Source organism: Euprymna scolopes, chromosome 25 (genome assembly GCF_053919585.1).
Source record: "Euprymna scolopes isolate OS-2025 chromosome 25, ASM5391958v1, whole genome shotgun sequence".
NCBI classification, from domain to species: Eukaryota; Metazoa; Mollusca; class Cephalopoda; order Sepiida; family Sepiolidae; genus Euprymna; species Euprymna scolopes.
Window position 1 is genome coordinate 1,360,001 of NC_136506.1, and position 17,500 is coordinate 1,377,500.

The following is a 17,500-nucleotide window of genomic DNA, read 5'->3' on the forward strand; positions in this document are numbered from 1 at the left end:
AGCCTGATTGAGGCATAAATCAGAGGAACCCGGATATTGTAGTTGGAAATAAAAAGACCAAGGAATGCCGAATTAATCATGTAGATTGCCCAAGTGACATTAACTTTGCAGAGGAAACCATAAGGTAAAGATCAAAACGAAACAAATCTACGCAATTTGCCAGAGAATTTAAGGAATATAAAACCCGAGGAAAACAATATATTACCAGTAAAAGCACTAAGGACTGTCCACAAGAACCTGAAAAATATTGTAAGGGAAGCAACCAAAACAATTATTTTCAAGTATTTATGGACGGCTTTAAGTGATAAAATATTATTGTTGATAACAATTTAATTTTCAATATCGTAATTTATATCCCGGAAAAAATATAATGAAATTCTTTCTACTGAATTCCTCTTTATTCTTGGAAATATTAATGTTTAATTCTAAAAGTCAGCATTATTTAAATTTTACCTAAATCCTTGAATTAACTTTATCGAAACTTAATTTCGATTTCAAATTTTTGTATTGAATGAGAAACTAAAATCACTTTTTTTTAATATTACCAGTTCGTAAAATCAGCTATGCACAAAGAAATTTTATTAACTCTGAACTCAGAATTGTTTTAATTACGTGGTTTAGAAATGATATTGTTCTTCTAGATCGGATATGCGCTGCTGTACGACTCATGCTCATTACCGATCCAAGTTATGGCAACAGCACTATTGCCAGTACTCTCAAAATGCATTGCTGCATTGATACGAATAACAGGGACGTGCCCAGGGTGATGACATAAAGTGTCCGCCCATGGGTATATTTTCTGGTCTGATTTCAAGTGAGACATGTTAGTTAGTAAATACTGCTAGTATATTTGTCCCAGTGTTAAATGAGATCCGGTTTAAAAATGGCTGTAGTTTTTTTTATAAGTATGGCTTCTAGTAATTTTAGTCGTCGTGTGCAGTTGTTAAGATTTCGAAATTTAGTATATTTAGTTAAAATATTTCTAATGTCGGACGACTGTAGGTTTTTATCGTGGGATGTTAGGTGTTGTTTTATGGGGCTTTTGTCAGCTAAACGATAGGTTAGTCATGAGGAGAGTGTTGTTGTTGAGTGGCCTAGGTACGCGTTGTATTAGCTTTTAGAGTGGATTCGGAGACATTCTTCGAAGGAGCAAATAAATTAATACACTAGATAAGTTTGGTTTAGTGTAGTGTTCGTATTTTTATTGTTTTAAATTATTAAATTTGAAGTTTTAAATTTAGTATAATATATTATTAGTTTTATCTGTTTGTTTTGGTCGGTGGGTTTGGTGTATCTTTTAATTAGACTTGTTATTTTTTCGTCTGTTTTAAAATTAGTGTTTAATTCGTTTTTATAGTATACTTTGATGGTGTCGTTTTTTGTTAGGGTTAAGGTTTATGTTTTTGTTGTGGAATGAGTTTAAATAGAGAAAATCGACGATTTTATTGGGAAATTTAGTTTATTAAGGCTTGTTTTATGTTTGTTAATTCTTTGGAAAATATTTGTCGGGTTGATGCTATATTGTGTAAACGGTGGATCAATTTTTTTATAAGGGCAGTTTTATGTTTTTCTGGGCATTCACTATGGTAATTTAGGAATATTGCGTTATTGTTGGTAGGTCCGACATTAGAAATATCTTAATTAAACATACTAAATTTCGATAGCTTAACAACTGCACACGACGACTAAAATTACTAGAAACCATACTTATAAAAAAAACTACAGCCATTTTTAAACCGGATCTCATTTAACACCGGAACAAATATACTAAGAGTATTTAATAACTAACATGAAACTAATTAATAAATTATAAAACAGGAAAATTGAAACTAAAAATAAAATAAAATTAAAATCATTCGCCCCAACCCTCCTACACCCACCTTTATAGCCAATTAAAATAAAAATTATACCAAACCTCATAGGAAAAAAAAAAGGAAAAGAAAACAATAACAATTGCTCCTGACGATAATTGGATGCACTGATAAAAACCGCCTGAGGAAAGTATGGCCGAACAACGACTTTTGGACGCCATTCTATATAATATGTCTGCCAAAATTAAAAAGATAACTCGGCAAATGCAAAAGATATTCAGGAAGACCGGAAAAAGAAATAACTCTGTCATGTACAATCGGACGTACTTAAATAATGACTTTTTGCGAAAATATACACACACACACACACACACACACACACACACACACACACATATATATATATATATATATATATATATATATTATGTATTCCTTATACTAGAATGAAGTAATTAAAATGAAAAGTATTACAGTATAACCCTGGGATATGACATTAAAAATTAGTAAGAAAATACAGTACAATATATAATACATACGTGTATATAATCAAATAACATTATAAATAACACCGTAAGGCGGGACAAATACCGTAACCAAGGACCGAAAAAACATCCTATTCCACATCGTAATTTGTAAAAAATGTATCCTAGGGCCATCGTATCCCGAGGTTCTACTGTAGTTATCTTTGGATTATATTAGATACATATAAAAGCTATGAAATGTAAGTTATAAATCTTAGTGAATGGCTCCAATAAGATTAGTAGTCACCCGATTGAAAGTAGGCTTGTTTTCTTGTTTTTTTTTTTGTTGTTGTCTATATAAAAAGGCGATAGTGATAGGGAAACAATATCGCCTTTGTTATCAGCAATATTAGATTTAAGAGAGTTTTTCATAAGCAAAACTTTGTATTTTCGACTCTACCAAATCTGACCCGAAAAAAAAACAAACAAAAACTTACGTAAAAAGAGAGAAATAAAAGAGATACAAATACTACCCAACAATAAAAAGGGTGTGGTGAAAAAACAATATATATTTCTATCTTACTTTAAGCATCGCCTATCCCCGGCATTCACACCCTCTTTATCCAAGGCTTTCTTTATCTAAGTCCTTTTCTCATATTTTGTCTGGTTTGCATTGTCTTTCTCTCATATTATTTCTATTTTGTACTTATTTACCTGTCACTCTATAGAGGATAATTGCATTGGCACCCAAAATTAACACAGATTAGTCTTTTTTCCGTAAGGATCAGATCCGTTTTGATTGAAATATAATGCTAGTTTTGTGCAGTTCTAGGAGCTCTACCTTCCCAACTTTGGCCTTCTCTTTTTGAGAAGGGATTAGTTCATCGCTAATCGGCCGAGGCGCCTTAATTGGGGAACGTCGACGGGGCGGTCCAGGACTTTTGGCAGATAAGATTGACTCTCCCCGTAGGCGATAACTTCCGGATCTCATGCTCCCACCCTGGTGTCACAGTTCTTGCAGCAGGAGAAAACGAAATACCCCCCTACGAGAATGAAGTTAAATGAAAAATCGTTTTCTATGTAGAAGATATCTAGCTCTCACAAAAGTATACTTTGGATGAGACAAATTGATAGGAGTAACCAGATTCATGAAAATTATTTTAAAAATTAATCTGATGAATATACCCGGTAAACCAATACAAGACCTATACTAAATACAAAAATGCACATAAAGGAAGGATTAGAACCTTTAAAATGTCTCATGGTTATAATATCTTAAATAGCAGGTGAATATCTGGCAGTCTTCACCATAAGCAGCAAAACCAAATAAAAACAATATTTGATAGCAAGTGGTTATTAGTTCATGTAATAAAAACTGTTTCGCATATTGTTATTATAAGGTATTACTTTAACTTTAGTTTTACTTACATGATTGTTATTTATGTGCCATGAATTAACTTTGATATGATATCCCTACTTTGTTATTCGATATGCAGCAACCATTCATTCCACACGACACAAGAACAAATAAAACATTTATAATTGCTTTCGCAAGAATCTGTGGTTACCGAGCCTGAAACATCGACCATCATCTAAACCCTCACTTCTAACGTTAATAATAACCCCAAACTTTAATTTCCAACTTAAACTTACCTAATATTTAAGCATAAATCTTAATCTATAACTCCAATTCCTAACTTAAATTGCTACACCAAACTCGAACCCTAAATTTCATAGAAGAGACCATGCGACACATAATATAAAAACCTTCGTACAAATAGGACACTTTTGATGATACAAAGCCCACTACACGAGATAATCCCAAATGTGTTTTTCTAGGAACGACTCCAGCCAGTACATGAGGCCCCATGAATAGTTTGCAGCTGGAGTAGGCTGAGAGAGAGAGAGAGAGAGAGAGAGAGAGAAAGAGAGAGAGAACTGGACAACTCAAGTATCTGCTATTTCATGTCATCTCCTTGAATAATTTTTAAACATTATTTTGTTAATAAAAATTGCCCCCTGCAAGGCATAAAACCATTCGAAGGAGCGGAAAATATCTTTTCCCAGTCAAAAACTAGTCAGCAATAAGTGTTATCTGAGACCTATTTCTCTGGGGAGTATGTTTATTCTGATTAGAAAAGATCAACGCCTGCAAAAAATAATTAAATAAGACCTGCCGTTTGATCACTAGCTGCCTTAAACCAACTAATTTGAACAACCTGCAACCCATCCCTGGTATTGCCTATTAATATGTGAGACGAAAAAGTGGCAGCGGAGTAGGGATCACAAGATTTATTTATGAGGAACGCCATCTCGTTCATGAAAGTAAACCAACGATCTAATGACTGGAGTTGAGTTGAACTCTTAATAACATCCCAGAAAGAGACATGTCTAGAGTTGTGTTACTCAAATGGCTAGAGAATGCGTTCCTAAAGTTCAAAGCACCTTAGCTCTGGTGCTAAACATCCAAACACCTGAGACACAAGAATGAATCGGTTCAAAATTAGCTATTTCTAGATAAATCTAAAAAACTGAGTCTTTGAATATGAAGATCTGATGAAATATAGTTCCCGACCGATGTAGTTGCAAAATCTCACAGGCTACAGTAGAACCCCGGGATGTGACATTAAAATTAGTAAAAGTTTATAATACACATGCATATAATCAAATAACAATATAAATAACACCGTAGTGTGGGGGAAATGCAGTAACCAGGGCCTGGAAAAAACATTGTCTTCCACATCGAACGCTGAAAAAAACGTATTTAAGGGCCACAGTAGCCCAGAGTTATACTGTACAACAAAAATGCAAAAAAAGTAGGAAAAGTAAAGCTCCGAAGACACGTAAAGAATAATGCCTTAGCTGCGACCTGAAAAACAGCAATTATTGACTCTTTGTCAGAACCATCATTCACTGTAATTGAAAACTAAAAAAACAAAATAAAGGAAACGAGAAATGGGAACCTGCCAAAATTAAAACCAAACTTCACTTTTTATTTTATACGGTAAGGTTGATGTTGAGCTACAAAACAGCCAATCTCCCCCTTTTTTCAGAAACATCGCTCATAAAATGTAAGAACTAAAATACAAAAGAAAGAAAGGGAGGGTAAGGAGACTGTCAAAAGTAAAACTAAAATCTACTTTCTATTCTCCTTATTCTATATTCTATCAGCCATAAAAAGTACATGATCATATAATCAATATTTGCCTTCTTAAATGTGCAACGTTTATACTGAGAAACCCTGTATATTTGCTGAAAAAGTATTAGTAATTCCGGATGAGACTATATTTACCAAACCTTTACTTGCGCTGAAATGTAAGGTTAAATTTGATCCTAAACTAATAGATATTAGGACTCCTCAATAACTTATATTCGCCTCTCTGCTGTGTGAAAGAATAGGGTATAAATACACAAAAAATGTTTCCATGTTTGCTGTGAAAAAGGCAGGCTACCACTATAGGACAAGTAAACTTCATTCATTGCTAGCACCAATATGTGTTATATTATACTTAATTACCGTAAACATCAAAGGATCAAAATAAAATGATGTCATATTTATCGATTATGTAAATCAATAAATTACAGCTGTTGTTTGTCTCTACACCAACACATCTCCTCTTATCAATACCAAAAGGCTCCAAGGATAAGGATTAATGAGTTTGCGAGGTAGACGGTGAGAAAACACCTCGGGAATTGATAATGTAAGGTGAAAATCAGCAAAATTTGATTATTTAATAAGACGGCTCGACAAGACTGAACATTTGGGAGTGCTGGAGTATAAGATATGACTGAGCGATTAGATTGGGTTGACCTTCTTCTAAAGGGTTGAGGGTATCGGATTGACAGTTCCTGGCTGCTGTTCCCGACTGGTAGTAAAGGAGCCCTAACTCTTTGGTAACGCTTAGAGCGGCTGCTCCATCAACAGTTGAATAATATCGGGTTGTTTGTAGTGCCATGACGCGCATGGAAAGAGACCCTGCACTCATCCCCGGTGGGCTTTCCTGAGGCCACAATCCTAATTGGAGAAAGGTCAGCTGATGGTCTACTTGTGATGCATGTCTGAAGCTCCGCATAACCTCTTGTTAGCTCCCCCTTACCGAAACTCTTAAAAAAAATATGACGACAGTACAATCTAAAAATAAGCTTAAACCAGGATTAGGGACAAACAAATTCAACTTGCCTCCTCCCTTGAGGCTCTCATTCACAAATATCCGTGGGCTTAGAACTAACTTAGCTGATGTTGAAGCATTTCTCTTAACAAATACCCCGGATATCTTAGCACTAAGTGAGACTAACCTACACTCCTCCATTCCCTCTAACCACTTTAACATGCCTGGATATCTCCCACTCTGCCGTAAGGACTCTGACAGACATATGCACGGACTTGGAGTTTACATTCGTAATACCCTTCCCTTGACTAGAGAAACAAACCTAGAAACAGATGATCAAGCCTTTATGTGCTTTAGACTAAACATGCAACACAATATTAGCTACTATTATTTTCTCTACCGCTCTCCCTCGACTCAGGACTGCTCCATAATAAACAAAGTATCTGACAGCATAGATACGGCACTGACCCTCGACACTAGCGCACAAATACATGTGTTTGGTGACTTTAATGTCCACCACAAAAACTGGCTTGGATTCTCTACTCACACAGATGCAGCGGGCAGCACAACCCATAGCTTCGCTATATCTCACTCCCTATCACAAATTGTTACGTTTCCAACCCGTTTCCCTGACCAGGAAGAACAACACGCATCACTTCTAGATCTGTTTTTGACCACAGTTCCCGATGACTGCATAACGAGGGCCCACAACCCACTCGGGAACGCTGATCATGCAGTGATAATGGTTGAAATCGCCCTAAACTCTAGACCCAAAACTGAAGAGCCAGTGCTCAAAACAACGAGATATTATAATAAGGCTGACTGGGAAGCCATCAGGGAACTAATTAGAGATGCTCCATGGAAAAATATTTTCTCTCTCCCTGCTGAACAATGTGCAAACGAGACCACTGACTGGTTCAAAACTGCAATCGAAACGCATGTTCCCATGCGGAAATTTTATAGTAAGCCCCACTCTCCCCAATGGTTTACGTCGACTTGTGCAACTGCCATTGCTCGAAAACAGCATGCATACCGTAGATTTAACCGACATAACTCCAGTTCAAACAGACTGAAGTATATAGAAGCTAGAAATAACGTTAAGAAAGAAATAGCGACAGCTAAGAGAGAAATTACGGAAACCACTAAAAAGCGCATCGAAGCACAAAAACTAGAAACTCGAGACTTCTGGAAAATCTACAACAGTGTAGTAAATAATGGGCAATCAACAATTCCCCCACTAACCAACAATCATGAGGTTGTCTCCTCGGAAACCGACAAGGCTAACATGCTTGTCAGTCGGTTTGCCTCAAACTCCACACTGGACCCTTCCAACCACCCCCTACCTGACTTTCCTATGCGGACAGACGCCACACTAGACGATCTGAAAAACACCCCTGCTCAGGTGCATGCTATCATAAAAAACCTTGATACCTCAAAAGCATGTGGACCCGACCTTATCCCAGCTGTGCTATTTAAAAAGTGCTCAGCCGAAGTAGCTTCAGTTCTCTCCAAACTCTACAACAAATGCCTTAATGAAGCTTGCTTTCCGGTCTGTTGGAAAACTGCTTCTGTTGTACCAGTATTCAAGAATTCTGGCGAAAGGACAGACCCATCGAATTATCGCCCCATTAGCCTCCTCCCACTTTTTGCCAAAATATTTGAGAACATAATTAACCATGCTCTAGTCCATCATCTTACAGATGCTAAACTACTGACTGACAAACAATATGGATTTAGACAAGCCCGTTCCACAGCAGACATCCTAACTGTGATCTCTGAACGTATATACCATTCACTGGACAAAGCGGGGGAGGGCAGAGCGGTAGCTCTAGATATATCTAAGGCTTTTGACAGGGTATGGCATGAGGGTCTCCTCAGTAAAATCAGATCATACGGTATCACTGGTAGAATACTTAACATAATTAAATCCTTCTTAGATAAGAGAAAAATCCAGGTTGTCCTCGACGGTCGTACATCTAAACAATATGATATAAATGCGGGGGTGCCCCAGGGTTCTATCCTTGGACCTCTATTGTTCCTGATATTCATAAATGACCTCCCCGACAACATTGCCTCTGAGATGGGTATATATGCTGATGACACTACACTCTATGGCAGGCACGACAGGAAGACGAATGAACACATTTCTAAAGAAATGGCAGAAACACTAGAGAATGACCTCCAATCTGTAATGGAGTGGGGACAAAAGTGGTTGGTCGCGTTCAATGCTGCCAAGACTAAACTAGTTTCATTCAATAATTACAAGAAACCCTCTCTACCACCCATAGCAATGGCCAACGACTCTTTATCTGAGAGTCCATCTTTCAAACTCCTTGGCCTAACGTTCACAGGAAACATGAGTTGGAACAATTACATTGAAGGCATTGCCAGGGCCGCTGCAAGAAAGGTGGGCTCTCTCTACCGTGCTAGAAAACTACTAACACCCGAAAGTATCCTGTACCTCTATAAAACCACCATTCGCCCATGTATGGAGTATCGTTGCCACATCTGGGCTGGTGCATCTGCTACTAGTCTCTCGCTCCTTGACAAGGTTCAAAAGAGAGTCGCAAACCTGATAGGCCCTGAACTGGCATCTAAGCTTCAGCCTCTGTCCCATCGACGAAATGTTGCATCCCTCTGCCTTTTCTACAAGTATTTTAGTGGTGAATGCTCTGACGAACTGCAATCACTTGTGCCCCCACGACGTGTGCACCCTCGACAAACCCGACAGGCTGCTAAATCCCACCCCTACACTGTAGAGATCCCTAGATGTAAAAGATCTTTTTACTCCAGTAGTTTCTTCCCCAGAACCGCTAGACTCTGGAATTCCATTCCAGGTCCCTGCTTCCCCAGCAGTACTGACGTGCAGAAGTTCAAGTGTAACGTGAACCGACACCTTGCTGCCCAAATCCCTACATAGTACCCCAGTAGTTGTTGCCCCTGATAGTAGCCCCCTACACCAAAGTGGCAATTTGCCTTGTTTGGGGTGAAAATGTAATAAAAAAAAAAGAATTTATTAACATTTGACTTGAAAACGATGATGTTGAAACAACCGTTTGGGAGTGTATTATACAGAAGGGTTGTTCTTGAAAAGAAACTTTCTCCATGAAAGGTTAGTTTACTTTAAGGTGCACGGAAGAAGCAGGAAAATTATATAGCTAAACACGTTTTTATTTATGTAAATGTTTTACAGAGGGTGTATAAATTAGTAGTCAATCGAGCATAAAAATAACGATAAAATAGAGTCAGACTAGTAACCATCCTTCTTGTGAAAGAAAATGGCACTGGAGGAAAAAGAGGGCATCTCCCACTTCATTTTGAAGTTGTTTTTTTTTAACTTTGTTATGTCAGAAAAAGTGCTTTGAGCGGCACCTGGCCAGATGTGACAACAGTACTCCATCTTATGACATATTTGATTCTTATAACGACAGCGGATTTGTGACAAAGCGCGTAATAGCGCGTTGGAAAATATCAGCATTAACTGTAAGATAGCTGGCTTGCGAGAGTATTAGCCGCAGTAGCCCAAAAAAGCACATATGGAAATTAGTAAGTTAGAGCGAGCCGGCGCAACAAGAAAAAGGGAAAAAGATACCACGTGACCAGGAGAAGAAAAAGTGCGATTGAAAAGACAATTTGTACGTTCAGAATTACCATTTTTAATTACCCATACAAGGCATATTGCTACTGCAACACAGAGAACTACGATCAGCGAGGTCAGACGTATGAGGGTGTAATCTGGGTGCAAGATAGTGCGTTGAATTCGAAAGATGAATTTATCTCCTATAAATAGTTTTAAACTCGTATAATATCCGGTCAAAGAAATCATTCCACCTTTCCACCAAATATGGTTATCCGTGGTACTGGGATTGCCGGAATTGCCGTGGTGCTCGTGGCAAGATAAGTGTTATCCAAATTCATCCTCGTCCTAAAAATACTAACTTTGTTATTTCTTCTCTTTTAAATTTCTTATTTCATTTTGTAATTTGTAATTATGTGTATTTTAATAATTTATATATGCATTTGTCTCCATTTTTGTTTCCTTGCTTAGTTTTAAATTCTCACCCAGCAAAACACCAACCACGTTCTCTCCCAGCTAACATAAATCATTAATTCCACGCTCTGAACTAAGGAAGGCTAGAGATAAAAATAACTTAGGCAGGATAAATTTTCCGAAATTAGTACAAACATGGATTTATTTTTTCTTCCGTAGATGTCAGAACTTTATTTAAGTAATATACTTAATATCTACAATTACCATATGCTCGCTTGTATGAATAAAGAACCCTCGTTGATATCTCTACCAAACCACTGGATATAGCTTATAATTAATTGTTACTATAATTGTAACTGAAATCTACAGTGATCTTAGCTGCGTCACTAGGACCATTTTCTGTATAGATACAATGTTTTGTCTCTGACCTTAATGACTGCCTATAAATACGGATTCCGAATCACCATGTAATAATTGTTTCTCTTTACTTCCAAGACGACTGCTTTGTCACACCTGCATGCTAAATAGGGAAAAAGAAGAACATTTTCCCAAGCCGATACATTACTTGAAACTCTAAATCCTAATGAAACTCTACTGTATTCTGTAAGTTAATAACCCCGTCCCTTGAAAGCTAACAATCTGCTCTCCCCTCTAGCTGCCACTAAAACTCTACATTACACACGCCTTAGTAGTGGAATCCTTAGCCTCCAGTTCCTAACCTTCACATGCTAACCGCCTAACAGTCATCACTAAACATCTATACATTTCTACCTCTAAGACATGCATTAGAGTTAATTATTATCCAGTTTGGTACTTACCAGCCAAAGTATGCACTCAGATGCAAAGCGATCTTCATTATATTACAATGCCTCTTCCTAGATGGGTTTGCAACGATTAATACAAAGCCAAATCCGATACTCCCTGTTATTCAAAACGCTCGATGACTCTTAAATGAAAACTGAAATTATCTTCCTTCAATAGTAGAAACACACTAACACCTACAACTTCTATCTATTCGTATCTACTGAAAACTTGCCCAAATATCTATTTACTTACTTATACATACGGAATACGCCATGACTTAAAACTTACCTCCAGTTATATCCGTACTGTACTGCACCTACATCTTAACCCACCTGTAATCTAAAATATATAGTGACTGGGCAAAATTCTTAGCTCAATTCCTAATACCTACTCACACTGTAACGTTATCCTGTACCTAAGCTAACATATAAATTTTAAAAAATTTAAACTCTAAAGGTAAAAGTCTGAATCCACACTAACGCCTTTCTAACAAACCTGCTCACATAGTTGTTTCCACTGCATGAGTTGTTTTTTTTTCCTTAGTAACAATGAAATAGTAATGTCCCTAAATCACTTTGAGGAGTGTAACTATTCATTAGATGTATAACATCTAAAAACTTACCCTGTAACATTAACTAACCACGCGGGGTCGCAGAAATACCTGGATTAGGACCCAGGCGCGGAGCAAACCCTCTCAGGGTTGATGGACCCAGTAGATCTTCCCAGATCATCCGTCTAGGAGAAGGAAAACTCTGAAACTAAACCTAAGGGGAGGGAGGCCTTTCCAGTCTTGGATGACAACCTTCCTAGAGCTGGCGACTCAAACTAATTACCGGTCTCCAAACCTAAACTGTTAAGGAGTAGATAAGCTCTGTCTATCGCCCGGCTTCCATACTCCTTCTTTGCCTATTAGTCAAGCGCAGAGACGCTATCACAGTGATTCGACAAAACACTCAGTGGTAGATCTTGTTTCATGTCTAGGGCAATGAACGCCGTTTTCCCCTACAATCCCACCCCTCAAAACTGGGCACTTGGGAGTGCTTGAGTACCACATATGGCTGCGCAATTAGATTGGGTTGACCGTCTTCTGATAGGCTGAGGGTACCGTGTTGACAGCTCCTGGCTGCTGTTTCCGACTGGTAGTACAGGGGCCCTAACTCTTTGGTAGCGCTTAGAGCGGCTGCTCCATCAACAGTTGTATAATATCGGGATGTTGGTAGTGCCATGTCGCGTATGGAAAGGGACCTTGCACTCATCCCCGATGGGCTTTCTTGAGGCCACAGTCCTAGTTGATGGTCTACTTATGTTGCATGTCTGATACCCTGCATAACCTCTTGTTCAGCCCCCCCCCTTACCTAACTGAAACTCTTTAAAACCATGCTGACAGTACAATCTAAAAATAAACTTAAACCAAGCTTGGGGACAAACAAATCCAACTTGCCTCCTCCCTTGAGGCTTGCATTCACGAACATCCGTGGGCTTAGAACTAATTTAGCTGATGTTGAAGCATTTCTCCTAACAAATACCCCGGATATCTTAGCACTAAGTGAGACTAAGCTACACTCCTCAATCCCTTCCAACTACTTTAACATGCCTGGCTATTTCCCACTCTGTCGTAAGGACTCTGACAGACATATGCATGGACTTGGAGTCTACATTCGTAACACCCTCCCGTTGACTAGAGAAACAAATCTATATTATGTGCTTTAGACTAAACATAAAACATAACATAATCTACTTTTATTTTCTCTACTGCTCTCCCTCTATCTAGGACTGCACCATAATTAACAAAGTCTCTGACAGTATAGACACAGCACTCTCCCTTGACACTAGCGCACAAGTATATGTATTGTGTGACTTTAATGTCCACCACAAAAACTGGCTTGGATTCTCTACTTACACAGATGCAACAGGTAGCACAACACATAGCTTCGCTATATCTCACTCCCTATCACAAATGGATACGTTTCCAACCCATTTCCCTGGCCAGCAAGAACAACACGCATCACTTCTAGATCTATTTCTGGCCACAGTTCCCGATGATTTTATAACAAATGCGGACTGCGCACTCGGGAACGCTGATCATGCAGTGATAATGGTCGAAATCGCCCTAAACTCTAGACCCAAAACGGAAGAGCTAGTTCTCAAAACAACGAGATATTATAAAAAGGCTGACTGAGAAGCCATCAGAGATCTTATCAGAGATGCCCTATGGGAAAATATGTTTTTCTTCCTGCTGAACAGTGCGCAAATGAGACCACTGAATGGTTCAAAACGGCAACTGAAGCACATGTCCCCATGCGGAAATTGTATAGCAAGCCCCACTCTCCCCAATGGTTTGCTTCGACTTGCGCAACTGCCATTGCTCAAAGGTAGTATGCATACCGCAGATTTAACCGACATAAGTCCAGTTCAAACAGACAGAAGTATATAGAAGCTTGAAGTAACGTTAAGAAAGAAATAGCGAGAGCTAAGAGAGAATTTACTGAAATCACTAAAAAAAAAAAAAAAAAACGCTTCGGAGCACAAAAATTAGGAACTCATGACTTTTGGAAAATCTACAACAGTGTAGTAAATAATGGGCAATAAACAATTCCCCCACTAACCAACAATCACGAGGTTGTTTGCTCAGCAACCGACAAGGCTAATCTGCTTGCCAGTCGGTTTGCCTCAAACTCCACAATGGACCTTTCCAACCATCCCCTGCCTGACTTTCCTTTGCGGACAGACGCCACGCTAAACAATCTAAAATCACCCCTGCTCAGGTGCATGATATCATAAAAAACCTTGACACTTCAAAAGCATACGACCTGATCTCATCTCAGCTGAGCTATTAAAAAAGTTTTCAGCCGAAGTAGCTCCCGTTCTCTCCAAACTCTACAACAAATGCCTTAATGAATCTTGCCTTCCGGGCTGTTGGAAAACTGCTTCTGTGGTACCAGTATTCAAGAATTCTGGCAAAAAAACTGACCCATCAAATTATAGCCCCATTAGCCTCCTCCCACTTTTCGCCAAAATATTTGAGATCATAATCAACCATGGTCTTACAGATCCTAAACTTCTGACTGATAAACAATATGGATTTAGACAAGCCCGTTCCACAGCAGACATCCTCACTGTAATCTCTGAACGTATATACCATTCACTGGACAAAGCGGGGGAGGGCAGAGCGGTAGCTCTAGATATATCTAAGGCTTTTGATAGGGTATGGCATGAGAGTCTCCTCAGGAAAATTAGATCATACGGTATCACTGGTAGAATACTTAACATAATTACGTCCTTCTTAGATAAGAGAAAAATCCAGGTTGTGCTAAACAATATGATACAATATGATATAAATGCGGGAGTGCCTCAGGGGTCTATCCTTGGACCTCTATTGTTCCTAATATTCATAAATGACCTCCCCGACAAAATTGCCTCTGAGATGGGTATATACGCTGATGCAACACACTCTATAACAGGCATGACAGGAAAACAAATTAACACATATCAAAAGAAATGGCAAAAACACTAGATGATGACCTCCACTCTGTAGTGGAATTGGGACAAAAATGGATGGTCACATTCAATGCTGCCAAGACTAAACTGGTTTCCTTTAATAATAACAAGAAACCTTCTCTGTCACCAATAGCAATGGCCAGTGACTCTTTATCTGAGAGTACATCTTTCATACTGCTTGGCCTAACGTTCACAGGAAACATGAGTTGGAACAATTACATTAAAAGCATTGCCAAGGCCGTTCGAAGAAAATAGGCTCTCTTTACCGTGCTAGAAAACTAACACCCGAAAGTATTATGTACCTCTATAAGGCCACCATTCGCCCATGTATGGAGTATTGTTGTCACATTTGGGCTGGTGCATCTGCTACTAGTTTCTCGCTCCTAGACAATGTTCAAAAGAGAATCGCCAATCTGATAGGCCCTGAACTGGCATCTAAGCTTCAGCCTCTGTCCCATCGACGAAATGTTGCATCCCTCTGCCTGTTCTACAAGTATTTTAATGGTGATTGCTCTGGCGAACTGCAGACACTTGTGCCCCCACGACGTGTGCACCCTCGACAAACCCGACAGGCAGCTAAATCCCACCCCCAAACAGTAGAGATCTCTAGATGTAAAAGATCTTTCTACTCCAGTAGTTTCTTCCCCAGAACCGCTAGACTCTGGAATTCCATTCCAGTTCCCTGCTTTCCCAACTGTACTGACATGCAGAAGTTCAAGTGTAACGTGAACCGACATCTTGCTGCCCAAATCCCAACATAGTACCCCAGTAGTTATGGCCCCTGATAGTAGCCCTCTACACCACAGAGGCAATGCCCCTTGTTTGAGGTGAAAATGTAATTAAAAAATATATATTTGGCCGCATACATTAAAATTTCTGCATGTTGTTTCTTTTACAGAAATATGGAGCAGGAAGGAAATTATCAATAAAAAGAAACGTGTCGAGTCAAAACTTATCGGGCATTTACATACCTCTACAGGAAAAAGTCATATAGCGACTATTTGGAAAAGCCGTTATATTTTCGTTTGGGGGGGGTACAAATATGTTAAGTTTATAAGAGAAGATTCCGTGAGAGAATTTGTATTACAAGCACAGCGATGCAACGCTACGGTTATGCAGCAGGGGTTGAAGCTCTCTTGGTAGTTAGGGACGTATAAACTTGACATTTTGTTGCGCCATGTTCAAAATGAAGAGATTGGTGTTCGGTAGTACATACGAAGTGCCTTCAATAAGTTTTCAAACTTTTTTCGTACGCGCACATATATTGATAATACACACATAGAAATCTAGCCTCTTTTCGAAGTTATCTACTCTGGCTTCTATAACACTTTCGGGGAGGCCCCATGGAAGTCCTCTTGTGTGACCGTGGCATCATCATAACCCTTTTCATCTCCTCAGTTGTCTCATAACAACAGAGTCTAAGGTTTTCCTTGAACTTATGAAATAACCAAAGCCACAGAGAGAGAGGGATCTGGAATATAGGAAGGAGTAGGTACTGCTTTATGCCCACTTTGATCATGACAACATATTTTTTCTAATCCTCTCTTAACACCATTGCGATAAATTTTGCGCTAATCCTTCGCATCTTCAGTTCCTTGCGAATGTACACTTCCCACAATGACATCAAACTTTGAATTTATGTGCTCTATAAACACACGACGGCCCTTATTCATGGACGTCTTTATTTGGTCAATCAACTCTGGTATTCTGAGTTTTTTTACTCGTCCCACATCTTTTAACATCCCTTTCAGATTTCCTTAAATCTCGTAAACTACTAAAAAACTGGTGCTAGATTCATGCAAGATAATCCGAATGCAGTCTGCAGCATTCCATACGTTTCTGTTGAATTTTTCCCAAGTTTATAACAGAATTTTATTGCATATCTTTTATTAAGTGTCCTTACGTCAGATTGGATTTTTGAAATTCACTAACTGTGACAATCAGGCTTTAGTAGGGTGTATTTCAATTCTTGCTAAAGCTGTTGATTTGAACCTGAAATCAAAAAAAATTGTCTCTCATCTCATAAGACTTATAGCAATAACATAAGAGTCTACGCCAATTTATAATGCCTATAAAAAACATCTGAAAACTTTTTGAAGGCACATAGTATGTAGCTACGGTTGTCCATGTACGAGCAAATGGTAGCTTTGTAAATATATAGAGTAATGACAGATGTGAAAAGTTTTTTGTTCTCTAGAGAGACCTACTTTTTTTGCAGCAGATTTGGCAACATCTTTAATGTACTTATTACCTATCTGCTGTGCGTTCCGCATGACGCTTCAATAAACTTCAGCGACGGCCACTCCTTTGAACAAAAGATCGGTGCAAGACAATCCGTCTACCACCTACCCACTTTCATTTGACATGGATAACAGAGAGAACAAAACCCGAAAAGATTCATTTAGTTACAACACGCTTTGTTGGATTGTTGATGACGGCACCGCCCATCCAGACATTTTGTATTCACTGAACGGAGCTCTTGAAACAGTGTTTTTTTATCAGATAACCAGATCGATTTGATTCTAGAGATATCAGTTTAGGCACACGTTCCGCTTACAGGCGTTCCATTTGCTACATTCCAACTTTGATCTTCTCAACCTGGGGTCGACTTTCAAGGGGAATCAGTACACTGGCATATCTCATTTGAACGCGTCGATGACGCCAGATATAAATCACGCATTTGCCTTCTTGCGCACTCGTAAACATATAAATAAATATGGGCCCTTCTTTCAGACCATGTGTACAACCTGAAAGAGTACCTGCGTTAGGTGTCTAGAGTGAAAGAATTTTGGTGTTATCCTCAGCCACACATCTTCGGAACCG